This window comes from Protopterus annectens, chromosome 11.part0 (assembly GCF_019279795.1).
Source record: "Protopterus annectens isolate FY-2018-M chromosome 11.part0, PAN1.0, whole genome shotgun sequence".
Lineage (NCBI taxonomy): Eukaryota > Metazoa > Chordata > Ceratodontiformes > Protopteridae > Protopterus > Protopterus annectens.
Window position 1 is genome coordinate 85,774,007 of NC_056745.1, and position 27,434 is coordinate 85,801,440.

The following is a 27,434-nucleotide window of genomic DNA, read 5'->3' on the forward strand; positions in this document are numbered from 1 at the left end:
TTGTGAATAGACACACCCAGCACAAGAACTTTTTGAAATAGCTATGCTTTGACTGGATTGCATGAAACAGTTGCACTTTACACACAATGAACTCTTCGAAACTCATGCACAGTAATAAGCACACACTGTAAGCCATTTTACACACACTGAGGTACTTAGAATAACTTTAATTACACCCTTGGTACAATACAAAGTCGTAGTCATGTCCAATTACGTCCAGTTAAAGAATTTTGAGTTACAAGTAGAAAGGGAGATCAGAAGTAACACCATTAATAGGTGGAATGGAAAACACAATCTGAGTAAGGAAGAATTTGATATTGTTAGATCCTTACAGGAAAACAGATATGTTAGAGTAATGCAACCAGACAAGGGGGGAGGAGTGGTATTTATGGATAGTATCTTATATTCTAGTAAAATGTTGAACATGCTAAACGATACGTCAAGATACATTAGAGTATCTAGGAACAAAATAAATTTGGCCTATCGAAAAATTGATTTTGTAGTAAAAGACATGTTAGAGGATAAACTAATTAATTATGAAACTTATAAATATCTTAGTACGGAGAAGCCCAGAATACCTGCCATATTCGGGATCCCTAAGGTGCATAAGAACATCGAGGATCCCACCGTGAGACCCACTGTAGCTGCCAATGGATCTAAAATGTACCCTCCAGCAAAATACCTAGACTAAGTTAAACAATATTTGGGTCAATGCTGGTGGAATACTTAAAGACTCCCGGGATTTTTTAAGGAGTATTGCTAAAAACATGTACTCAGATACCATCATCTTTGTCACCTTTGACATACAAAATTTATTTAATGTAATTCCTCACAATATAGGTTCCGAATGGTTTCAGGAAGCTATTAATCAATATGGGAATTTAGATCAGAATACCTTCCTATTGTATACGGAACTAATGGATTTGGTTTTGGAACAGAATTTTTTATTTTTTTGAAGGTGAATTCTTTAAACAGATACAAGGTGTAGCTATGGGGGCATGTTGTGCACCTACTTATTCCAACATTTTTCCTCATGGTTTGGGAACAAAAGTTTGTTTTTCAATCAGAATACGCACAATACTGTGTTTACTACAAGCGCTACCTTGATGATATTTGTATTTTTTGGAAGGTAGTGAAACTAAACTGATGGAATTTATTCAATACTTGAATCAGACGACAGAACTGTTAAGATTTACCCCTCACATTTTGCATCAAGAGATTAATTTTCTAGATGTTACCATTAGGAAGGACCCTATTATACAGGAATTTACCTCTAATGTTTACAGGAAGGAGACTTTCTCTAATTCCTATTTGTATTTCATGAGTTCACATCCCTAAAAACAAAAAAGTACTGTTAGGGGACAATTCATTCGTAGTTGTAGGATGACTTCTAGGGATGTGGACTATGAACACGAAAGCCAGAAGGTGAGGGATATGTTTCTAGCTAGGAAATGCCCTACGGATTTAACAGAGGATGTTATGGCTGAGGTGAGAACTGGTAGAAATTCCAGATTTGCCCCTATTTTGGGAAGGGATATGATAAGTTGGACAGGCATCAGGGGGCAGGATAGTTTGATGACTGGCAAGGAAGATGCTAACAATGGGAATTTGAGTCTCCCAGACCAAGAAAAGAATGGAGTTTTTGGGGGTAATTATGTTATGTTTTACAACCCGAATACACCCAGGGTTAGAAATATTATTGCACAACACTGGGACAGGTTTAGATCCTATTCCGAATTGGAGATATTGTTCTAAAACCCATTCAAATTTACATACAAAAAAGGTAAACATCTTAAGGAATTATTGGAGAAAGATCATAAGTTGTTGCATGGAAGAAAACCAGGAACACACAAGTGCGGATGCTATGCCCAATGTCCATACATCCTAAACAGGATTCAGTGTACATAATGGAGAGGGACTATTTGGTTAAAAGTAATAGTTTTTCCAACTGTAACAGTGAAGGCTTGATTTATCTAGCCTTATGTAAAGAATGTGGTACGTTTTACATTGGAAAAACTATACGAAAACTGATAAGAAGAATTTATGAACATCTGAATGCTATCAGAACACAGGATGGTAATAATGCTATTTATAAACACACTTTGGTATGTCCCAAGGCTTGATGTTTTTTTTGTAACAGAGATGGTACACCAGGATGCCAGGGGAGCCCCTAGGAGACCAGGATAGAGGTTAGAGAAGTACTTTGGCAGTTACTATTGGAAGCAAATAGGCCTCCAGGGTTTAATGAGCATATTTCTATCGCCCCCATTTTAAAAATTAGGGCAGCCAAATTATAAAGTGTTCCACTTTACTTTAGAAATATTTCCTTGTTTATGTGACATATCACATTTTTATACATTTGTTGCATATATTTTCAGGTCGATTTAGGCTATATATTTTTCATATATATATATCTCATATATACTTCTACATTTATATCTTATACACATCTATACACCCTATACTGAGATGGGATTTATTTTCTGTACTATTTATATATTAACTTATATTGTGCTTTTAAATTGGTCACTACACTATACATTACGTGCGTTTACATTTATTATTATAAATTTTATGCATTCTTCATTCTATTTTAATTTAATTTTTTACATACCAATTCATGTGTTTTTAAAAAAAAGCCTTGCTGTTTATAAATCTGCTTATTTATTTACCCGCACTTTCATTGATATGTTTTTAAAGAATCTTTAAAATGATACAGGAGGCAGAGTATTTGCATAAATTGCTGTGTTTTAATTATCAATTTATTAAACTATTAAACAATTAATGTGATTTGTGAGGGTGGGGAATATAAAGGATGCTACAGTCGGTTATTCTTTGTTACAACTGAACAAGTCGTGTGGACAAAAACACTGTGGGGATATTTGTGTTAATGTACTGAATAAACTGCTGGTGCCTCCACTTTGGCTTGTGGTCCGTGCTTCGTGTTTGGTTACCTCCACTTAGTGCCTGTGTTTGCTGTACTAGTTTCTTGGTTGTTTCGGGTACCTGGCCTCTGTGTTTTGAGAACTTTTTGAAATATCTATGCTTTGACTGGATTGCATGAAACAGTTGCACTTTACACACAATGAACTCTTCAAAATTCATGCACAGTAATAAGCACACACTGTAAGCCCTTTTACACACACTGAGGTACTTTGAATAACTTTAATTACGCCCTTGGTACAATACGAAGTTGTAGTTATGTCCAAACACAGCACTTTGCCAAACACATGTAGTCGCCTTGCTTTATTTTGCTTAATGTGCCCTTTTTCTTTTCTATTGTAATTGTTTTGCTCGTTTAAGCCCTTTTTATGCCCAACGTACTTTTCTTGTGCTTATTTTGCTCTAAACATGTCCAACTGTGCCTCAAACACACTTGTTTTGCTTTAAATATACTCATTTTCTGCCTCACACATACTCATTTTGCTTTACAATTAATCTTTTAGTTGAATACTTTTATCTTAAACATTTTATTAGTTAAACGTTTCGTACTTTTTCCTTGCGTGATAATGTGGTTTATGCCCTTATAATGCCCCTTTATTGTCTTTCGCGTAGAGTAAACAATTCATTTTATTTCTCATTACCTTTGATTCTTTCTTGCTATGTTTGTGCTCTTTTCTCTCGGTTTTACCTTCGTTGTTGTCTTTACATCTCATGGCTCAGAAAATGCTTCTCTCTTTCATACCAGTTCTAACACCATGTCACTTTTGTGTTAGGACACAAATAAACAAATCTTCGTGGATTCTGTTCAAGCATCTTAATTTTATACAAACACATTACTATTGTTGACTACAGACTGTAACTCAGATAACTTGTATACAATTAATGACTATGATTATGCACGCTTATTCCCTAATTGCTCTTTCAAAATGACACTAAGTTTGTGCACGTGTGGGTCATATATGTGCACGTACAGCCTCGCATGCTTCTTAAAGATACATGCACATGCACTTTACACTTATTTACACAAACCAAAACACAACTTATTATAAAATATCAGATGAAAGCGCTTAATTTTAACAGCCTTCTTCAGAGTCCAAGAAGCTAGAGGTACTAGTCTGCCTTCATTTCTGTAGTGGTTGACAGTGCTAGTAAAACTTAGAAGTGTGGTTGTGGTACTGTAATTGGGGTGGAAACCATGTTTCGTATTAGATAAGAGATTTTTAAATAAAAGGCAGTTCATGAGCTGAATATGTACACATTTTTCTAGTACTTTGGCTAGGGGTGATAAAATTGCTACAAGTCTCTACTTGGAGAGCTTGGTAGAGATCCCTCCCTTATGCACTGGGATGATGTAGGATATCTTCTACAGACGTGGAATGTAGTGCTCCGACAGAGCGGTTAACCAGAATGGAGATAGGGTAGGAGAGGCCATCTGCAGCTAGTTTAAGGAATTATGTGGGTAAATTATCAGCTGCAAGGGTGGTTGGTTTAAGTTTGCTCAGCATTTTTTTTTTATGGTGAAACCTACTGCAAAAAATACTTTTAACAGTTTTACGGCTAGTTTCAGTGTTTGCTTTATTACCTGTAATTCACACATCATAAATAAGTGTTCACACTTTTCAGTATCAAGCACATGTGTGGAGAGCTCGTCATGCAATCACAGTCAAGATGTGGCATCTACATGTACATATGAATAAATGCAGGCTAGAGAATTTGTCCACCCACAAGGAGAGGGTAGAAAGGTAATCAGGGTCCTCTCACAAATTAGTTATACTGTTAACAAATGTATTGTGCACCTTTCACAGGGACTGGGAAATACCAAGAAGTAAAAACTACCCTACTTCATGTGGAAGGCAGAAGATAGTCAAGACTCAAAGGATCAGAAATACAAGTCCTGACACATCAAATAAAGCTCAACTCCGGTGTTGCAGTCAAAACAATAATGCATGAAGGTGTTTACAGATAACTATAGTTCTGCAATGCAAATGTCCAGAATAGACACTTTTTCAGAAGAAAGCACTAAAAACAGCCATGTCTCTAGAACAACAACTGACAGAAGCATTTTGCAAAAGACAGTTTTCTACCTGAAGGCAAATGACAATGAAGGTAGCAATCCATTCTGATGACTAACTCCTCTGTGCCTACAGCAAAGGTGATAAATTGCTGTTCTGTCTTTCTAAGTTCGTAGACGCGCACCAGCTTGAACCAAAGCTGCCAGCGCATGGCCAGATTATGAAAGGCTCGTTTCCCTTTACTTTCAGGCTCCAAAAAAGGAAGGGGGGGGGGTGTGTGTGTGACACAGACAGAGAAAGAGAGACAAGAGGACTGGTTTAATGATAATTTGAGCAGTTTTGGACTGGCAGGATATGCAACCCAGTCCTAAAGGACACCCAAGCTCAGTAAAATACAAAGGACTGGAGTACACACATCCGGCAGAAAGAACGGATGGCTTTCAGGAAGAGATTCTTAAAAATATAGACCTCAAAAACATCAAAACAGCAGGCTCAGACAGTAGACAGGCGCACATCAATCTTGAAATTCAACTATTACACAGGCAAGCAGTTGAAAGGGAGAGAGAGCATAAAGAATCACTACACAGTCTGATAAGCCAATGTTTAACAGCGTTATCAAACACCACAAAGTCATCATGGACAGAAACAGCCAATACATGCACCCTGACTTCTGAATAACTTGACACCCAAATCATACACATGGAGGCAACTGCATGATGATTATATGAGAAGAGAAAATGATACACCAACCACATGGAGAACTTCCTCCACATGACAGACTATGACTGAAGCGGCAATCAGCTTACAGACCTCGGCTGTGAGGTTTAGAGAGCTAAACTAGGATCCATGACATGAGATAATGTCTAATGAGAACTCAAATTGGGGGGGGGGGGGGGACTAAACCGGAAAGGCTGTTTGCAGGTATCAAAGTGTTTGAAATCACATCTACTTAGGCAGTGGGAAGAATGAAGATGAGCAATATTTTTTTGTGAGCTTTAAAATGAGATGCATCACCAGATTGAAGGGAGGGATGGCACAGAGGAATGTCCCATACTTCCACAGAGATACAAAGTAGCTGATGCTATCCCCCTTCCTACCCAGCTAACCAAAGCAAAAGACAAGGTCATCTGCATTCTTCCAAGAACAAAACGAGTTGCTCACTGTGATACTCAAGTCCTGGAAGTCTCCAGTGAAACAAGACTCGAGTACTTAAACACAGTAATGGACTGGAGAAGCATATCAACAGCTCACCTTTATTTTCATTTTTCATCATGCTAACAGCTGAAAGTGTGAATTCCTTGACTACAGCCCACTGCCTCACTCAAACCCCTCTCTGCAGAGGGATTTAGTAACACTCCCTCCCCAGAAAGGAACAAGATCTCTCAAAGGAGTCCATATCACGATAATACTTCTTGGAAAGGCCTTAAAGAATCTGAAAGAGTAGAAAAATAAGTTAGTTCTTCAGTAGAAACTGGACGTAGCTGACAAATGTACCTTTATGGCTGAATAATTTAAGCCAGAGTTAAAAATCTGGGTCAGACAGACTAGTACAACTGGGGGATGTACACTATATGGATCTAAGACATTAGCGGTAGCTCAAAAAAAAAAAAAAAAAAAAAAAATCCATTTGTTTTTGTACACTTTCTGGGCATTGGACCTCTGTGAGGAAGTGAGATATCAGACCAGAAAAATTCTAGACTAGACTACCCTGCCACAGTAGGGTTTTCTGGCCACTAACGGAAGTCTAGTGGCATGCAGTTAACCAAAGGATGTGAAGGTGTGGAAGAAACTTCCCTAATGGGTGTGTCATCAGGGTTCTGAAGGCCTTCAGCTATTATAATGGCTTCTCCAGAATGAGGTCAAAGGGGGGGCAGTCTTGTCAAGATTAGTAAGGGACTACAATAATGACTTTGGACTTGCACTGTCTGGTTTTCTGAATGGCCTTCAAAATAAACAAAAATGGGGAAGTATAAAGTAGGCTGGGAGGCCAAATCTGCACGCGTTTTTTTTTTTTTTCCATAGGCGTGACAGACAAGTTACTGCATGGGGTCATTGGTTAGAGATGCTACAGACCACAGCAAAGCTCTACCCCAGAGCTGGAAAATCTTCTATGCTACTAGGACTCCCCTCAAAGTGTCAAGGGGCACTGACTAAGCCTGCCTGCCAAGGAAATGGACTCTTCCAGGATGTAGTCCATGATCTGAAAATAGTTTGTGGACAAAAGCTCATTCCAACAACTTGAAAGACTAGTTCGTCCAATGCTGAACATCATTTCTGTATTTAAAAGTCTGGGAGGAGTTCCCTCCTTGAACGCTCCATGCCTCGCTCTCCCTCCCCTCCATCCCAGCTCATCATTTGAATGGCATTCAATCAGCAGACTGGGAAGGTAGAAAGGAACCATATCCAGTGCTAAGAAACATCTAAACCCAACTGACTAACTGTCCACGTCTACTATTCATATGTTAAGATTTAGAAAGAGTTTGGTTCCAAAACAGTAGCAAGCTAACCAAAAAAAAAAACGTACAAGGTCATCTTCTGTGTGGAAATTTCTAGGCAGTTAATATGTGGGGTGACAGGATGAGCAAGGCAAACATTTTCAGTTTTAATTTTGGATTAAAAATGGAAGTTCTCTGCACTCTTACAAATTGGACACTGGTGGTTTGCCCCTTCCCTCCCAAATGTAAAGGCATGACGTTTTTAGCAGACGATGATAACTATTCAGTGGAAAGACAATGACATTAGTTTGTATTACATGAGCCCCATTCAGCATTCAAAGACATAGATGAATGATCCTATTTCCATTATAGGGCCACTGGTGAACAAAGTACTCTTCTGCTAGCAGCACTTAAACGGACACTTACATGATGGTTTTCTTAATTTCCTGTACTGAACACAGACTCGTTATCTAGAAGCCTGTGCTTTGAAGGGAATAACTTGACGATGGAAGGCAATGTCAAAGGACTCTGGCTGACCAAGCTGACAGATGATAGTAAACTGGGAACAGTCACAGAATCTCCCCAATACACCAACATCTTACAAGAGGGTCCAACACATATGACTGCTGCCAAAGCCACAGCTTAAAACTCAGTGCCAAGAAATGCATTACAATACTTCTTGGCAAGTTGGCCACCCCAGGAATTATCATCAATAAAACATCCCTAACAGGTGGCCAACTAGTCAGGGATATGGGAACACATGTAGACAGTAATCTGGCCTTCAACCTACATGTATCAAAGACAGTAAAAAATCCTTCTATGTTGCTCAGCTTACAAGTGTATGGCATCTAGGTTCAGTGAAGTCAATGTACCACTATAATCAGGTACCATCAGACTCACCATTGAGAATAATGCCCTCTTCGATATGTACCTGACCACAAACATGCTGCAACTGGAACATCCACAAAGGTACCTTATAAATAGGAAACCGGGCCTAAAGAAAGTGCTATGCACATCACCTCAAAGCACTATCTCTGTACTCTGTCTCCTACACACTACTGAGAAGTGATCTATGCCTGGTATACAAGGCATTCCTGGACACTGCTTTGATGAACTTTCTGCAAATCTGCAAAACTAACAGCATCAGAACTACTACATCTAAAGACCTAAATTTTGTTTCCAACATAAACAAGGACATTTTGGAGAGACAGATATGTATCTCTGAGAATTCCTTTTCTCTGGAACAGGCCCTCCATCCATGTGAAACAAAAGTATAACCTATTTAAGCATAACTTGGACCATTGGATGGGAAATAAAAATTTTACCCCTGGTGTGGCACCCTTAAAACCTTTATTGCAACATTTGTAACAAATGATTTAGTGATCATGTGATCTTTTAATACTATTTATATGTGCTGTATATATAGTCTTGGTTTTATGCCTGATGAAGCTATTTGTAGTGAAACTGTGAAGTTGCATTGGAATAAAGAGATCTTTAATTGTGCTTGCTGGTCCCAGTGGATTTACTGTTTTTACTTTTTGGTTTGCTTGTTTCCACTGGATTTATCAAAGGTTCCGCTTTAGTTATTTGTGTTACATTGTGTGTGGTGGAACCCATGAACATGACTAGCACAATACCTCTACCTTCTATGAGTGATCTTTCTCTAAAAGGACTATCTAATGTTGCTGAATTAGTCAATATCAATGGAAAAAAAGTTGTTGTGTACTCACCATAACGTTCCATCTGAGTAGTTCTACTTCATGTCGTCAACCTGTGGGTCCTTCGGATCCAACACGGCTGCATTTTCCAGCTATGGCATCGAGCTCCATGCTCCTCCCCTTACCCATAATGCCCCACATCTTCCTTCTCCCCTCAGATCGAGTTTGCTGCCTAACATGCATCAGACACCCGACCCAATGACACCTTATCACCAGGATAGCCAATAGGAAACTCCCTTAGCCTAGACAGAACCAAGGATCCCAACAATAATCATCTGATAAGAAAGAAAAATATCATCAACTGAATGATAAAATTAGGGGAAGGAGGTGGAGACGGTTGAAGACAAATGAAGTAGAACTACTCGGATGGAATGTTATGGTGAGTACATAACTTTTTTATCTGAAGTAGTTTACTTCATTTGATCTTCAACCTGTGGGACAGAGTCCCCAGCTACCAAACTCTTGGGTGGCCTTCATGGAAGGATGTTCCAGAGCACCGCAGAGCCAAAGGATGCTCTAACCCTAGAGACAATGTCTAATTTATAATGCAAAATAAAGATATGAGATGAGGCCCAAGTGGCAGCCAAACAAATATCACCCAAAGATACCCTGGACCAAAAGGCCGCTGACATTGCCATAGATCAGGTCACATGTGCTTTCACTTTCCCTGGCAAAGACAGGACTCTCTCCAAATAGGCTCGGCCAATTCACTGAGAGATCCAGCAAGCAATTGTCACTTTTGACACTGGTTTACTGAAGAAGGGCTTGGCATAAGACACAAAAAGTTGATCAGATTTTCGGAAGGGTTTAGTCCTGTGCAGGTAAAATCTCAATAGTCTATGCACATCCAATAAAAGTAACCTATATTCCCTTTTGTTCTGGTAGTTAGAAAAAAAGACAGGCAAATTAAAGGTTTGATTAATATTGGCTTCCGAAGCTACCTTAGGGAGGAAAGATGGGCTGATACTAAGAGACACCCTATCTTTATGGAAAATCATGTAGGGCATTTTGATTGAAAGCGACTGAAGCTTCGACACCCTTCTGGCGGACGTGATGGTGACCATGAAGGCAGTTTTCCAAGTCAGAAATTGCAAATCCACTGAAGCCGCGGGCTCAGAGGGGAAGAAACCAATGCCTGCAACAGTAAGGTAAGGTCCCACGGTGGGATAGGATCCTTTACTGGGGGTCTAAGAAAAAAAGCACCTTTACGAAAGTTCTTACAAAGTTTAGAGGAAGCCAATGAAGACATATTTATCCCCACGTGAAAATTAGAAATGGCTGCAAGTTGGAATTTAACCATAGAAGAACTGGTGCCCCGATAGAAAATGCTAGTCAGAAAATCTAAGACTGCCGAAAGAGGAGCGGTAAAAGGGTCCAGGGACCATTGAGAGGCTCATATCGAGAAACGTTTCCATTTACTACAATACACATTTCTGGTAGACGATTTGTGAGCCGCTACCAGAATGGACTTAACAGGGGATGACAAACTGGGAGTCCTAACAATAATGGGAACCGGAGCAGCCAAGCAGTGAGCTTCAGACTGTCCAGGTCTGGGTGTGGGATCCCTGAGGGATGCGAGAGAAGATACGGAACCGGATCCAAAGTCCATAGTGGAACTAGATGAGACCCGAGCAAGGGAAACCAAACCTGTCGAGGCCAGAATGGGGTGATGAGGATCACAGTGCTCCCCAGCCTTTGGGCTTTCTGTAGAAAGTTTGACATCAGGGTAAGAGGAGGATATGCATAAAGAAGACCGGAAGGCCAAGCATGAATCACAGTGTCTCTAGGGATTTACTCCGGTGGGGGCTCCTGAGCGAAAAACTCGCTATATTTCACGTTGGAAGGAGATGCGAAGAGATCACAGCAAGGACGCCCCCACTCTATATGGATCTGTTCTGCTACTGAAGGGTTCAGAGACCACTCGTAAGGCATCAGGATAGATCTGCCGAGCCTGTCGGCTAGAAAGTTGGACTATCCCGGAATGTGAGTTGTCACCAGAAAACAGCCGATGGAGATTGCCCATTCCCACACTCTCATGGCTTCTCGACAGAGGGGATAAGATCTGGCTCCCCCTTGTTTGTTGATATACCACACCACTGACATATTGTCCGTCTTAATTGGAATCATTCCTAGAGTAAGATGAGCAGGAAGGGCCTGCAGCGCAAGGGGAAATGCCCCCATCTCTAGAACACTGATGTGCAGAAAGGTCTCTGAAGGGGACCACATGCCTTGGACTGTCCTTCCTGAGCAATGACTCCCCACCCTAATAGAGAGGCATCTGTGGTCACCGTGGATTTGGGAAAGGCAGGTTGGAACAGACATCCCCCTTGAGAGGGTCTGGAGACTGAATCCACCACCAAAGGGAGTCCTTGCACACTCTCAAAATTCTCACTGGAAAGGACAAGGGGAGATCTAACAGGAACCACTGAAACGCAAGCATCCACTGCAACACTCTCATATGAAGGAACGCCATTGGAAGAATATTGATAATGGCCACCATAGACCCCAGTGTTCTTAACACTGCCTCGGCTGTCGGTAAATGGGTCTGAAGGATGTGTAAGACGTGTAAACTCAGATTGTGCATCCTAACGTAAGGAACACCCTCGTTTTGTAATGTGTCCCTTCTGTGCCCCAATGAAATCCAAAACCTGAATCAGAAGTAGAGCATATTTGTTCATGTTGACCGTGATGCTCAACTTTTTGGCTAGCCGAAGGAAGGAGTCCCTGACCTGATAAACTAGATGCTCTTAAGGGGCAGTAAAGAGCCAATCATCGAGGTATGGAATGACCTGAATACCCTGAAGCCTCAGGTGAGCCGCTATCACTGCCATTACCTTAGTGAATACCTGGGGGGCTATGGTGAGACCAAAGGAAGGGCTCAAAATTGGTAATGATTGGCTTCCAGCCGGAAATGAAGGAACCTCTGGGAGTGCCTGTCCATCTTGATGTGATAGTACGCATCCTGGAGATCGATTGGGTACATCCAGTCTCTGGCCTGCAGATACAGTAGGATAGATTGAACTGTGACCATCCAGAATTTTGTCTTGGTTACAGACAGGTTCAATTTGGACAGATCCAAAATTGGTCTGAGGTCCCCAGTCTTTTTCGGCACTAAAAAGAACCTGGAATAAACTCTGGATCCGGACTGGTCTAGGGGGACCAGTTGGATGACTTTTCCTTAGCAGTGAATCTATTTGTTCTGCTGCCTCCTCCCGCTCTGTGGGTGGGATGTCCAGGAGGGCTTTGTTGCATGGGGGAGGTTCCTGGAACAGAATAGAATATCCTCTGGATATGATGCACAACACCCATTGATCTGTAGTTAAGGACTCCCATGCTAAAAGGGTGTAGAGACAGATGACCCCCGACTGCCTCCAGAGAAAAGCAGTCTGGCAACCCCTCAGGGTTGCTGCCTGGGTTTATCCAAGAAGGGTTCTCGGGACCCAAAATTCTTAGGACCCCCTCTGCCTCTAGGGCAGTGTCTGTCAAATCCCCCTCTGCCTCTTTGGGAAGGCAAGAACTGAGCATCCCGGGAAAATGCCTGAGACTTGCAGAACCACATCATCTTTGGGACTCGCTGGTTCCTGGAAAAGGACCTTTGAGGCGAAGAGAAGCAGTTCCCGATGGCAGACAGCGTCTTCCCATTCTTCTCGCTCTGGACTAAAGTCTCTCTGTCAGTCTTCCTGAACAGGGAAGAACTGTCGTAAGGGGCGTTAGTAAAAGACACCTTAAAGGGCTTCATAAATTGACATAAGCAGAGCCAGGCATGACGCCTGATGGCAACGCATGTCCTCACCACCCATGTGGCTCCCTCTGTGGCATGGTAGAGCAAACACATGGACGTGCTGGCTACTTGCTTTTAGGGTGGCCATTCGTGCATCGAGCATCTTCCTGTCCTCTGCTGACATGGACCCTGGGGTCGACTCCATGATTTCCTTAACAAGCTCTCTCTGGAGTCGAATAACGTGTGCCATATAGTTCAGCGCCCTCACAGAGAAGGTCGCTGAAGTATAAACTCACTTAACAAAGTGATCCAACACTCGACAATCGGTCAGGAGGGTGGACCGTGGAGCTCTCCTGAGCAAGCTCCTTCTTGGTGGCCGTCGGCACCATCATAGCATCTACAGGGGACACCTTGTGCCAACGTAGCTTGTCCGAGGGGGGACTCAAAACCTTATCCAGCTGCTTAGGGACTGGCTCTATGGTCTCCAGCTCCTTCCAAGCCCTAGATGTTATTAGTTCCACAAGTGAGTTGGCAGGATGGGACAATCAAGCGGTAGATCGGCCTGTGCCGAATGCCTCCAGAAACACGGACTTGTCCGCGGTTGGCTTTGGGGTGCACCCCCCCCCCCGGCGTGGAGGCGCTCCGTGAAGTCCCCAAAGGAGACATCCTCGGGGGGGGGGGTGACCATGGGGTGCCTTCCCCTTCATCCAAATCCGTATCCTCCATGAAGGACTCTAGTGGAGATTCCAAGTGCCTCCTTTTACATGCATGTTTGCGGAGGCCCTCCTCAGTGGGACTGTGTGGGGTGGCCTTGCAAACGGGCTGTTCCAAAGCAGAACTCCCTGGGGCATTACGGGCATGGGCTGTCCCTGAGAGGGCAAGATGGCCAGAACCACACTCAGAGCCAAGTGGGTCTGGATGCATTCAGAGGATGAGATAATACCGTTGAATCAGACAAATTCAAGGCACCGGATGGCGTTGAGGTACAGGGTACCATCGGCGCCAACCCCTCGAATCCGATCGTTTTCAGATCCAATGACTCCAAAACCGTGAGTCAGATCAAAGAAGGAGTAAAGTACAGTTTTGTACCTACCATAAATGTAGATGTTAGAGTGCTAATACAGCTGCAGTAATCACAGATGGGGTTTTCTGCCATCAGGCGGGTCCCTCGGTCGGCCGAATTCCAAAGTCTTGGTCCGGTGTCGTCGCTTTCTCTTCTGACATCAGTGAGGCCAGAGTATACAAGACACAGCCGATGCCATGTTCTTCAGTCTTTCTTGCCCCAGATGTCAGGTGCCCCCCAAAAGAAGGCAATACATAAATTATGCTTATATGCGTATACATGTAATGCAATATAATCTAAAAACAGTGGTTGCAAGCAAATAAACCTTAGAAGGATAACCCAGTCAGGCTGTATGAAGAGGTTGTTAGGCCCCATGCCTTTACCAAGTGGGGAAGGAGGGAGGGAAACCTGTACTGCAGCTGTATTAGCACTCGAACATCTACATTTATGGTAGGTACAAAACTGTACTATGTTCATCGTGCATACAGCTGCAGTAATCATAGATGGGTAGAATCCCAAAGCTACGCACAGGGTGGTAGGTACTAGGAGGAACTGGGTTGAGCCAGAATGCCCTGCAAAACAGCAGTGGCAAAGCCTGCTCTTGTTCTGGAATATAAGGGCAGGTGGTAGTGTTTTGTGAAGGTATGTACAGAACTCCAAGTGGCTGCCTCCAGAATATCTTTGGTAGGAACTCCTCTGAGGAAGGCTGTAGAGGTAGCTGTGGCCCTGGTGGAGTGTGATCTGATACCTGTAGGAACAGATTTCCCAATGATAGGAATAACAAAACCATATGCAGTGGCCTATCCACTTTGAAATAGTCTGCTTGGAAACTGGCTTCCCTTGAGCCCCTACAGCATAGGACACAAAGAGTTGTTCTGATTTCCTGAAGAACTTTGTTCTGTCCAAATAGTAACGTAGCTGCCTATGGATGTCTAAGGAATGTAGCAGCCTTTCCCCTTTGTTTTGCGGATTGGGGTAAAAAGTAGGAAGGTGTATGGCTTGATTTAAAGCTACCTAGATACCACTTTAGGCATAAATGATGGGTTGGTACAAAGGGAGACCCTGTCCTGATGGAAAATGAGAAAGGGCTGCACCGCCATGAGGGCCTGTAATTCCGAAACTCTGCAAGCTGAAGTGATAGCTAGAAGGAAGGCAGTTTTCCAGGACAAATATTGCAAATCTGTTGAGGCAGCTGGTTCAAAAGGGGGCAATGTTAATTTTTCTAGTATGTAATTAAGATCCCAGGCTGGTATTGGTTGTTTCCTTGGTGGTCTAATATTCTTAGCCCCTCTGAGGAACTGTCGTAAAAGTGGGTGAGAAAATAAAGGAGGATCCGTGTTGTATTCTGCAGAAATAGCTGAGGCATGGATTTTTATGGAAGAAAATGAAAGTCCACTGTTCAGCAGCTCAGCTAGATATTGTAATACCTGAGGCAAGTTCAGTTTTCTAGGGTCCTGGCCTTTTTTCGCATTCCAAGAACAAAACCGCTTCCATTTTGCGGAATAAGCTTTCCTAGTTGATGGTCTTCTGGCCTCCAAAATGACATCCTGCACCTCCTTGGAGAGTAGGGTCTGTTGTGGTGTTAAGGAATTTTCCATGCAGCGAGATTGAGTGTTTTCAGCTGACTGTGGAGAGTTTTGTAACTGCTGAGTCAGTAGAAGTGGCATTAGAGGCAGGGGCCAGGGAGAAGTATGTGTTAGGCTCCTCAGCAATGGGTACCAGTGTTGCCTTGGCCAATCTGGAGCAATCAGTATCATCTTCGGTCTGTCTGCTCTTGCTTTCAAAAGTACCTTGGGCAGAAGAGGCAGAGGTGGGAATGCGTAAACTGTCCATGCTGTCCAACTGAATGAAAAGGCGTCCACTCTCCAGGCCTTTGGATGAAAGGTCCTCGAGCAAAACCTTTCCAATTGATGATTCCTGTGTGAGGCAAAAAGATCTATGTCTGGCCTCCCCCACACTTGGGTTATTTCTGCAAATACCTGCGGATGTAACTTCCATTCGTGTGGATCTGTCATATTTCTGCTTAATTTGTCTGCCAGTGTGTTTTTCAATCCTGGCAGGTACTGTGCTTGAAGTTCGATTTGCCATTCCAGAGCCAAGTTCCAAAGGGTCATGGCTAGTCTGCACAAGGGGTATGAATGTGTTCCTCCTTGTTTGTTTATGTACCACATTACTGTGGTGTTGTCTGTTCTTATGAGTAATTGTCCTGGATGCAGGAAGTCCTTGAAAGCTGTAATTGCATTTATTACTGCTAGCATTTTTTTGATTGATGTGGAGGTGCTTTTCTTTTTGGGACCATTTGCCCTGGATGCACCTGTCCGTCATGTGCGCCCCCCAAGCATAATCTGAGGCGTCTGTTGTGATAACTTGCTCTGCTTGAGGCTTGCAGAATGGGAGGCCTGTGTTTGCTTGACATGCTTGGGCCCACCATAGAAATTCCTTTTGCAAACATGGGATTATTGGTAGTATTGTTTCCAAACTGTGACTGTGTTGAGACCATAGGTTTTTTAGGTACCATTGAAGTTTCCTCATATGCAGCTTTGCACATGGGATTAAAAGAATGCAAGATGCCATGAATCCCAGAGCCTGCAGGATTTTCCTTGCAGTAAGCCTGGTACTTTTTGCTAGTATTTTGAAGTGCTGAGATAGTTGCCCTTGTGTTTCTGGCGTAAGATAGGCCATCTGGGTGTTTGTGTCCAAGTTGGCACCCAGGAAGGTTATTTTCTGAGATGGTGTTAGCCTTGATTTCTCTTTGTTGATTGTGTATCCCAGGGCATGCAATAGCCGTGTCACATATGTCAGATGTTCCAGAAGTATGTGCTTGCTGTCCGCCTGGATCAGGCAGTCGTCCAAATAAGGGTAAATTTGTATCCCTTGAAGTCTGCAGTAAGCAATCACTGATGCCAGGCACTTTGTGAATACTCTGGGCGCAGTAGATAAGCCAAAGGGCAATGCAGAGAATTGATAGTGGATTGAACCTGCAAGAAATCGGAGGTATCTTCTGCAGCTTTGTCTGATTGGGACATGCAGGTATGCCTCCTTGAGGTCCAATGTTACCAGCCAAAACTCCTTGCCCAGCATGGGAAGAAGTTGCTGTAATGTGAGCATCTTGAATTTTGGTACGAGTAGAAATGTGTTTAGGATGGATAAGTCCAAAATGGGTCTCCAGTCGGTTCCTTTCATTGGTACCAGAAAAAGCCTTGAATAAAAACCTAGACCTTGTTCGTGAGAAGGTACCTCTTGAATAGCTCTCATGTTTAAGAGCTTTGAAATTTGTAGTTGTGCCTCTGCCCTTTGATTCTGTGGCAGGTTTGGCATGCCTCTCATTTTTGGAAGAGTGTGGAAATGAAATTTGTATCCTCTGTTTATAATGTCCAGGATCCATTTGTCTGTTGTGACAATATGCCAAATGGCTGCAAATAATGCTAGCTTTCCTCCCAAAGGTGCTGCCAGCTGAGACGTGCTTGGCATGGAAGTGAGGGAGTCATTGGGTTTGCTTCCTGTATTGTTGTGCACTATCCTCGCCACCTCTTGGTGCTGGAGTTTGCCATTGTCGTCCTCTATATGATCCCTGTGATTGCCCTCTGCCCCTTGTGCGTCTGTATCTACCTCTTTGGGGCTTGTCAGTGGCTGGAAAGGACCAGTTCTTTGAAGGCCAATTTCTGCTAAAACGTGGTGGTTGGACCTGGAAAAAGGTTTTGACAGTTTGCATGGATTTGGCTTTTTCTTCCATTTTCCGTAATATCTCCTCAGCATTAGTACCAAACAGCACATCCTTTTGTAAAGGAGCATCTAGAAGTTTAGCTTTCACATGATCAGGCAAGTTTTGTTCTCTAAGCCAAGCATGTCTGCGAATGACTGATCCCGTAGCAGCCGCTCTATTTGAAGCCTCTAGGGCATCATAACCACATTGTAAGGTGCGTTTACCCACTTGCTCCGCACTATGCATCATATCCTGTAACTCTTTTAAATCTGGTTGTTCAGGTTGAGACATTTTGTTCCTTAATTGTGATAACAGGAACTGTTGATATTTAATCATATGAAACTGACAATTTAAGGCCCTCATGGCTAGGGTGGCCGAGGTATATACCTTTTTACCCCACCTTTCTAAAGATCTTGATTCCCTTTCTGCAGGAAGTGGATTCTTGGCAGTGGAGGCCTTCAATCCCTTGGGGCCTTGTGAAATGGTTTCAGGGTCAGCATTATGGCTTTTGAAGAGAAATTGGTGAGAGCTGGGTACACTAATACCTATCAGGTTTGACTGGTGCAGGAGGCAGAGAATCCGGGTTAAGGCAAGCCTCCGAATAGACATCATCCAGTATGTCCAAAACAGGGGGTATAGCCAGAGGTCTGTGTTGAGGTAACAAAAGAAATTCCCTAAGTCTTTTCTTGGAATCTGAAAAGTCTTGGCCTTCCCAATAGAAGTGTTCCCTCAAGGTGTGCAAGGTTTCCCCAAAGGAAAAATCCTCAGGAGGGGATGCAGAAGGAATGGACTGTTCTGCATCCGAATCCTCAAAAGGAGAGTAAGAGTGTTCCTCTGCATCAGAATTTTCTGATAAAATGGATCCCTGATCAGAGGAGGGAGAATCTTCCTCCACTCTGGGTCTCTTGTCTGGAGGGGGTTGAGAACCTCTGATAAGAGTAATTAAATCCTCAGCCATTTTAAGCATCTGTTTTTTAGGCATGGGACCTGGAGATGGGCCCTGTGCAACAGACCTCGTGGGATGCCTGGCTGCTTTGGATTTAGTAAAGGCCTTAATTGAAAAAGAAGATGAGGGCCTAAATACACCATGGGTGGAGGTGGACCTGTCCACATTAGTAGGCTCAACATTAGCAAAGGCTTCGGTTGTAGTCTGGGAAAGGGCCGAGGTCCCAGCGGTCTCGGGTACAGGGGACACCGCCAAAGGAGTGTCGTCGGTAGTCAGGGACTGCAAAGGCGTCTCGCTGAGAACCGGACCACGTGTAGCCTGTTTTGGTGTGGTGTCGGCGGGGACCGCGGGCCTCGCGTGTCGGTCCTTTCCCTTGCGTTTTTTGGACAAAACGGTAGTCGGAGTGTCCAACGACATTTTATAATCAAAAGCTTTACCAAAGTAGTGCTGGGCGAACTCCGCCCGACGCTTAATAGTGCGTTTATTGAAGGTAGCACAAAAGCAACAGCCCGAGACGTCGTGGTCTGGGCCCAAACAAGGTATGCAGAGGGAATGGAAATCCTTATGCGGTATTTGCTTCCCACAAGAAATACAATTATTAACTTTTTCTGACATCGGTCTGAGGCAAGAAAAGTTTCCCCAACGGGGTACTTAGCTTTAATGAAGACTTCGGTTTCCAAAATATTCGTAATTCCGGAGCTGGCCGACCGGCACTTGCGAACTGCTTCTGCTTCGGGCACCGCGCGGCAAAAAAGACTGAAGAACATGGCGTCAGCTGTGTCTTGTATACTCTGGCCTCACTGATGTCAGAAGAGAAAGCGACGACAACCGACGCCGGACCAAGACTTTGGAATTCGGCCGACCGAGGGACCGCCTGATGGCAGAAAAACCCATCTGTGATTACTGCAGCTGTATGCACGATGAACATCAGGATGGAACAGTTGGAAGGGACCCGCTCTGGAGGGAGAAGGCCCCCTGGCAAGACTCCCATATGCATCATCTTGTCCACTGCCGTTTCCGAAAGGCTCCGAGTGGAGGGGGAGGACACTGCCAAAATCAGATGGGAGTGGTGGTGGTGGGGGTGACCTGACCGGAAACCAGCTTTGTAGTTCCTTGGGCTCAGGTGAAAACCTAGAGGACCTGATCGGGGTATCACTTGCGACTCTGGTCTTTCTTGACCTAATCCCCTTCCCTGGAACTCTTGGCGGGAGTGAGAGTCCCAGAGGCTGGGGAAGAGGAAGACTGAGTGGAAGAAGAGGGCAACAGGCCCTTAAGGATCAATCTGTCCCGCCTGTCCTTAAGTGCCCTGGGGTTAAACCCAGCGCAAATAGGACGGGGGACTGGAAGTGTTCAGTCCCCAAGCAGACCACGTACAGAGTGTGGCCATCTGCCGGGGAAAGCTTATGGCCACACCCTGTGCAACTTCTGAAACCAGGCTTCGGGTCATCCACCATACCTTCAGCTGGCCCATATGCACACACACAAGAGAAATCGAAAGTAGAACGGAAAGGAAGGAAAGCCTACTTTTTTTTTTTTCTTACTACCTAAACGAAGAACCCCAGGGAGGTACAGAAAAGTTCGAGAGAAAGAAAAGTTAATAGGAAGCTAAAATAGGAAAATACACTCTTACAAACGGTGAAAAATTCGCTGGAGCTCGGACCACGCTTGTGCACTCTCAGGCGGTAAATGAGATCTGAGGGGAGAAGGGAGACAGGGGGCATTATGGGTAAGGGGAGGAGCATGGAGCTTGGTGCCATAGCTGGAAAATGCGGCCATGTTGAATCCGATTCGGATCCGAAGACCCACAGGTTGAAGATCTAATGAAGTAAACTACTTCAGATTCCCTTGTTCTCCATTTTTGCAGACAACGACGATGAGAATACTAATGGAGACAATGCTCAACATTATACCGCTAAAGTTAGTGTTTGAACAGAAGATGGAAACTTTGAAATGATTATAATGGCAGCGGTTGAGTTTTGACACTTATCTCAATTATAAACTTGGCCCCAAAGGTCTTCAAATATTAAAAATGCCAACATATGGCTCAAGATATCCGGAGCTCTTAAAACGCTGGAAAGCCCAAAATCTCACTTGTTCATTACATTATATGCAGCTCATGAATAATTTCTTTCAATCTACAGAAACTGTTCTTAAGAAATTCAGCAGTTAAATGCTGATGTGATATCAGACATTGAGCTGAACCAACACTCATCTGTTGTGTGACTCAATAGAGACAATTAAGACTTTGGAAGTTAAACTGATTGCTACAAAAAAGAAAAAGCTTCAGAAGAATTATAATGATTTTAAAAAAGGTCAAGTTTTCATGTGGGCCAATCACAAGATTGAATCATCGTCATGTGATAAGTCACACCACAGAAAGACACTACATCCGCAGAGCTGCCGAATCCACCTGTTAACACACAACCTTCTCCAGTTATTGTGGACTCAAAGATAGTGTCTGCCCTTGACCCCTTGGGATCCTCTGGATTTTCCCCAACTACAGAATTCACCTCTTCATTCACTGAATGGAAGAGGAGGAAAGAATCAATCAGCAGTGGTCAATGAGGGAAGAAAGCTCCTTACTGGGCAATAAACAATATTATACCATGATCCCCCCAAAACGTGCACGCTGATTGGCCAGCGTGCCCCTTGTAAATCGAGTTATACTAATGGAAAAAGGTCCGGTCGCCCGGACTTTTTTCCATTAGTATAACTCGTTTTTTTAAAACACTGTCTCGCTATGTTAAATGGGTTTAACATAGCGAGACAGTGTTTAAAAAAAAAGCAACGGAGAAAGCAAGATCTCCGTTGCTTTTATGTTTAACTATGTTAAATGAGTTTAACATAGCGAGACAGTTTTAAAATAAGCAACGGACTCCGTTGCTTATTTTAAAACTGTCTCGCTATGTTAAACTCATTTAACATAGCGAAACACTAAAAAAAAAAACGGAGATCTTACTTTCTCCGTTGCTTTTGCCCACAGCTCTGATGTACTGCGCTGGCGCGCAGTACATCAGAACTGCCGTGGATGCCAGACATCTGCGGAAGGGCAGTAAACAGGCATTATACTATGCCATTATTTAAGAAAAGTAACAGTTTCTTTTCTTAAATAATGTCATATAATAGCAATAACCACTTCTGGGTGTGGTAATGCCAAATTACCACGGTTGGCTTTTTGGTCCGGGCTTCGCCCTCGGGACCAAACCACGCCAACTGTGGGTAAATTTAGCATTACCCACACCCAGGCGTGGGTTATTGCTATAATAATCAACTGCTACCTGTATTCTTGAACTGAACACAGTATTTAATTTGTCCAGGTACATGTTAACACAGGACAAATTCCTTGTTTTAAATAAGGGACTGTCTTTTTTCCCACCTCGCACCGTTGATGTGGAAACGGTTTTATCAGAATTTAAATATTTTACTAAGACTAAGTTTAAAAGCTATGTTTGGAGACGATGCTTATGCTGATTCTTGTGATTTGAAGTGAGACTGTTTATGTTCCGAAGCCAATTCTTGCCCTACAGACTTTTGAAAAAGTGGTCGAGCACGAGATTTACTCTTTATATCAGAATCAAAGTTGCAAAAAGTCTTTTTATAATTTAACTAAAAATGAAAATGCAGCTATTGAATCTCTCATTAATAATACAGACATTATTAATAAGCCACTGGACAAGGGGGGAGGTGGTGTTATTTTAGACACTGATTATTATATACTCACCATGTATGAAATGCTCAATACAAGTGACTATAGAAGAATTAACAACAAAGATAGAAACAGTATTATTAATTATATAAGTGAAATATTACAATGCATGTACACAGCAGCTGACATTGATTTTACTCAATATAATTACTTCACTGTTAATGTTCCTATTACACCTACAATTTATGGAATTCCGAAGTTACACAAAGACATTATTAAACCATCTCTAAGACTGGTAGTCTCTGCAAGGGGTTGGTCTACACAGCCGATCTCTAAATACATTGATTTTGAGCTAAAAAATGCTTAAAACATGCTTACACGATTATTAAAGATTCATCTGCCTTCCTCAAAGACTTGTACATATGGGCTAAGGACATTGATATCACTCCGCTATATTTTATGACTGTGGAAGTGGACTCACTTTTTACATGTATACCCAATGACGCAGGCATCACTTATTTTAGGAATTTTTTTATTCAGTTTTCTGATTTTGATTCTAAGAAAATTGATAATTTATGTCTATTATCACATACACAGTTTTGGATAACAATATTTTCTTGTTTCAAACTACTTTATATTGACAGGCAACAGGTGTTACAATGGGCACACCCCGATTGCCAATACTTATGCAAATGTGGTGATGTTTATGTGGCAAACTCAAAATGTATTATCCAGTACTAATAATAAACTTGTAGCCAATATTAGTTACTATTGCAGGTTTGTGGATGACCCGTTTCTTATTTGGAATGGATCCTTAGATGAATTCAACCCGTTTTCTGAATACATTAATACTTGTACTGTTTTTTTTTTTTGTGACTTAAGAATATTCCTTTCATCGTACAGATTTTCTTGATATTACTTTAAGAAGGAAAAGGGTAAGACAGGGACTTGTCTACACAGGAAATCAGTAAAGAGGAACACCTATTTGCATCATACGAGTATGTACCCTCCATTTATTTTTAGTAACATAATGGAAAATCAGATGAAACAAATAGCTAAATTACATACAGATGATATGCAGATGTCAACGCAGTTTATAAATACAGTTATTGACTTTTCTAATAGGGGCTATAGTTGTAATAAAGCCTCATTAATTAAGGGACACGTTATTCATAAAAGATGTACTGAAGTTAAACCTATATACTCTGATCATACAAATAATATAATTTCTAGCCATGGTCAAAATAAAAATTAAAACTCTACTCATTGCATGCTTACTTATAACCAGAATACAGAGATTATTAAGCATATTATAAGTAAACACTGGTCTATTTCAGCTACGATGTCGGAACTTGCTAATAAAATAGGCGATAAACCTAGCTTTGGTTATAAAAAAATGTGATAATTTAAAACAAAGGTTATGTTATAAAGAAAAGCCTAAGTATAATATGTGCTTTTAAACAAATAAGAAAGGCACCATTACTTGTAATAAATGTGCACATTGTGCAGATATTCTTGCAGGCCGGACATTCATGCATCCATTTACAAGCAAGTTATTTTATATTAATGCCTATGGTAATCGTGACATGAGAAATCTTTTTTATGTGGCCATATGTTAGGAGTGTAGAGCATATTATGTAGGAAAAACAAACAGGAAACTGAAGGAACGGATTAGCACTCAGTCAGAAATAAGCAGAAAAGTTGATACTAATGCTTTATATAAACATATACAACAATTAGGTCCTTCACATTATTTTAAACTTATGGTTTTACCCAAGATGAATGTTTCTCTTTGTGGCAGTGATTTGATACAACAAACAGAACTAGAAGAATATAAATGGATACTGAGGCTAAAAGCACATATTCCACCAGGTTTAAATGAGTGTGTTTCCATAAAACCTTTATTGCAACATTTGCAACAAATGATTTAGTGATCATGTGATCTTTTAATACTATTTATTTGTGCTGTAGATATTGTCTTGGCTTTATGCCTGGCGAAGCTATTTGCAGCTAAACTGTGAAGTTGCATTGTAATAAACAGCAATTGTGCTTGCTGGTTCAAGTGGATTTATTGTTTTTACTTTGTGGTTTTCTAGGGAAGCAGAAAAATCTATTTGTGGTACGCCCCTCAGGTACCTGATTGTTTTGAAGATTTATCTGTGCAGGGTCCTTTTGTGAGGGTCCTCCAGCATATTCTCCTGGGAGGAATGTATGCAGCTGTGAAAGTTGTGTTCATTTGTGTGGCAAGGTGCCATGCCCCCTGTACTACCCTGCACAGTGGGTAAGACCTTAAGCCCCCCCATTTGTTTAAATACAACATAATTGCAGTGCTGTCGGTGTGCACCAAGTGTGTGCCTGGTTTTCATAAACTGAAGAAACCTGCAGAGCTTGCAGAAAAGCTTGCATTTCTTTCAAGTTAATTTGCTCCAGAAGTGGTGAAGACTTTCTCCTGCTCTTGGCGATCCTGTCCATGCCTCGTATGTCCTGTCTGAGGTATCTGTGTGAAAAACTTGATAGGGTAGGCTTGGGGGTGAAAGGAAGTCCCAGGCCGATTGTGATCGGTTTCTCCCACCAGTGTAGCTCTTTTTTCAGGTAAGGTAGAAGAGGGAAAAGGGTATCCAGCGGTTGCAAAAGATGGGATCACACAGATTTCAGGTACTACTGAATTTTCATGTGTATTCTGGTCAGAAGCATCGGGATGGTAGATGTCATGAAACTCAAAGCCCTGAGGATTTTCCTTGCTGTGCTGCATGACGGTCCGTACAGGTGTTGGAAGATGCTGTCCAGACTCTGAACATTTTCCTGAGGAGAAAGGCATACATTTTACGTGTATGCAGTCTGCAACCCAGAAACACAAGGTCCTGAGTGGGTGTGAGATGGGATTTTAGTTTAAACCGATTGTGAATCCCATCACTGAAAGAAGATGTCTCATGGAATGTTCTTGCTCAAGGAAGAGGTGTATGAAGAGAGCTTGGATCAGAAGGTTGTTCAGGTAAGGGAAAACTTGAAACTCCCTGTGTACAGCAGTGAGCTACCACTGGAGCTAGACGCTTTGTAAAAGACTCTTCATGCTGTAGAAAGACCAAAGGGCAACGCAGTAAACTGAACATTTGACTTAAGGAATTTCCTACAAGAGAATCAAATGGGAGCATGAAGGTAGGCATATTTTAGCTCTGGGGAAACCAGAGAGGTGTGAGGAAGAACGAAAGGTAAAACTGTGGGAAGAGAACATTTTGAAAGTAGGAACGTCCAGGAAGGTGTTGAGAAAAGAGAGAGAGAGAGAGAGAGACAGAGATCCAGAATGGGTCTCCAATTCCTTTGTTCCTTGGTATGTGAAAGATTCTGGAATAAACCTATTCCAATGAAGGAAGATGGCATTATTTCTAAGGTGCCCTGATTTAGTAAGTCCTGAATAACAGATCAAGCAATGGAAGCCAGATGAGAAGTGGAAAAGGCATGCCCTTTAGAGACCGAATGCTTTCCGAAGACATGACATAGCCTTCTTTGATGATAGTCAGAGCCCATTTATCTGTATTTACCATTTCCCAAAAGGGGAGAGAGACAAAAGTCTTTTGGATAGAGGTATGGGGGGTTGGGGAGTAGTTGGGAAGGTAGTCACAGGTTTTTGCTTCCAAAGGGAGGCCTCGCAGAAGGAGATCCTCTATATGGTTCATCTGGAAATCTTTTTCTTGGTGTTTTTCTTTGTTTGTGAGTTGACCTAGGGTAGCTCTTAACAAAAGCAGTAGACTTGGCTGGGTAGTTTCTATGGTATCTAGGGACTATAGAAAGTAGAATTTGTCTACATTCCTTCATAATCTTGCTTTGCTGATGCAGGGCTTTGAAAAGACTGGCAGCCTGTGGACCAAACAAGAGATCTTTGCTTAATGGCATATCTAGTATTTTAGAGTTGAAGTCCTTAGGGACAGGCTGACTGCACAGCCATGCATAACATCTGATGACTGAGCCCATGACAGCAGCCCTGGAAGAGGCATCCACAGCATCATAACTGCATTTTACGCCATGTCTGGCTAGTGGTGTAGCTTGAGATAGTGAGGTCTGTATTTGCTGCTTAGAATCTGCTGGATTGTGGGTCTGACATAACCTTTTGCAAAGACTGTAATATAGAGAGCAAACACTTGGTTGTTTGGGAATAGTAAACAGCTGTGAACGTTAGGGTAGAAGAAGTGTAGACCTTCTTTCCCCACCTATCCATAGCCATACAATCCTTGTCAGTGGGAAGGGCGTTAGCACACGGGAGCAGATTAGATGGCTTATCTGACGAAAGACAGCAGAATACTGGTCTTGTCTTTTTCATGCTGGTGGCTGAGAATCAGGAGTTGAAGATACTGACTGAAAGTTGTCCTGATATGTCTCTAGTAGTGGAAGGACTGGAGAAGGAGCTGGTACGCCCATTTCCAGAAGGCTGTAGCATCTCTTTTGTACATCAGAGATATGTTTTGATAGTCATTCAGAGCACCTCAACATGTTCTGAAAAATTTCTCCAAAAGAGGCTTCTTCAATGGGAGAATCTGAAGATAGTCCCCTTCATGCAACTAAAGCTGTGAGGAGTAATCCAGAAAATGAGAGTCAACATATTGTTCCTCCTTGGAAGAATAATCAGGTACAGCTAAACCCAGAAGTCTTAGACTGAAAACTGTCTTAGGGGCTTGAGTTTCTTCTTTGGCGGAAGGACGACGTCATGAGCAGGTATTCTGCTATCTTTGCTTGGGTCAGGCATTTTAGATGCTGTGTTTCAAGGTATGTGATAGGGGAGGAAATCCTTAGCTTAAGGGTTTTTGGAACAAATGACTGGCAGATAGATCTAGTCACGTTTCAGTCCTAAACAAAAAAGAGACTTAGTGTGCAAGCCCCTGTACGGAATTTGCCTACTGCACTTGTACCTGCCCGTCCTAGTGGGCATCTAGCAGAAATTTTAACCACAGTCCAAAATACAAAAAAGGAAGGTTCACCATCGGGGAACTTAGCTGAAAAACAAACATGGAAGTAACAGTACACCAGTGACCCAATGTAGATCAGTCCAATGGCTGCACAGCCTGTGTTTCACCCGGTGGCAAGATAGTCTGAGGAACTCATGCGTATGTCCTACTATATACCCTAAGACATACGAGCTGGGGTCAACATGGACGTACACCCTCAAAAAGGTAAAGCTTTGGTACCATGGCCAGACCTCAGCAGATGATGAAAACTCATTTGGTAAGAATACTGCAATGGTGATTTCAGTCAGGA

At 42.5% G+C, this 27,434-nt stretch overlaps 1 protein-coding gene across 1 annotated transcript in view; it reads right to left on the reverse strand.

Annotated features, from left to right (window-relative positions):
- Nucleotides 1-27,434, reverse strand: part of NUP205 (nucleoporin 205) — a 1,199,422-nt gene that overhangs the window by 519,897 nt on the left and 652,091 nt on the right. The window lies entirely within an intron of this gene.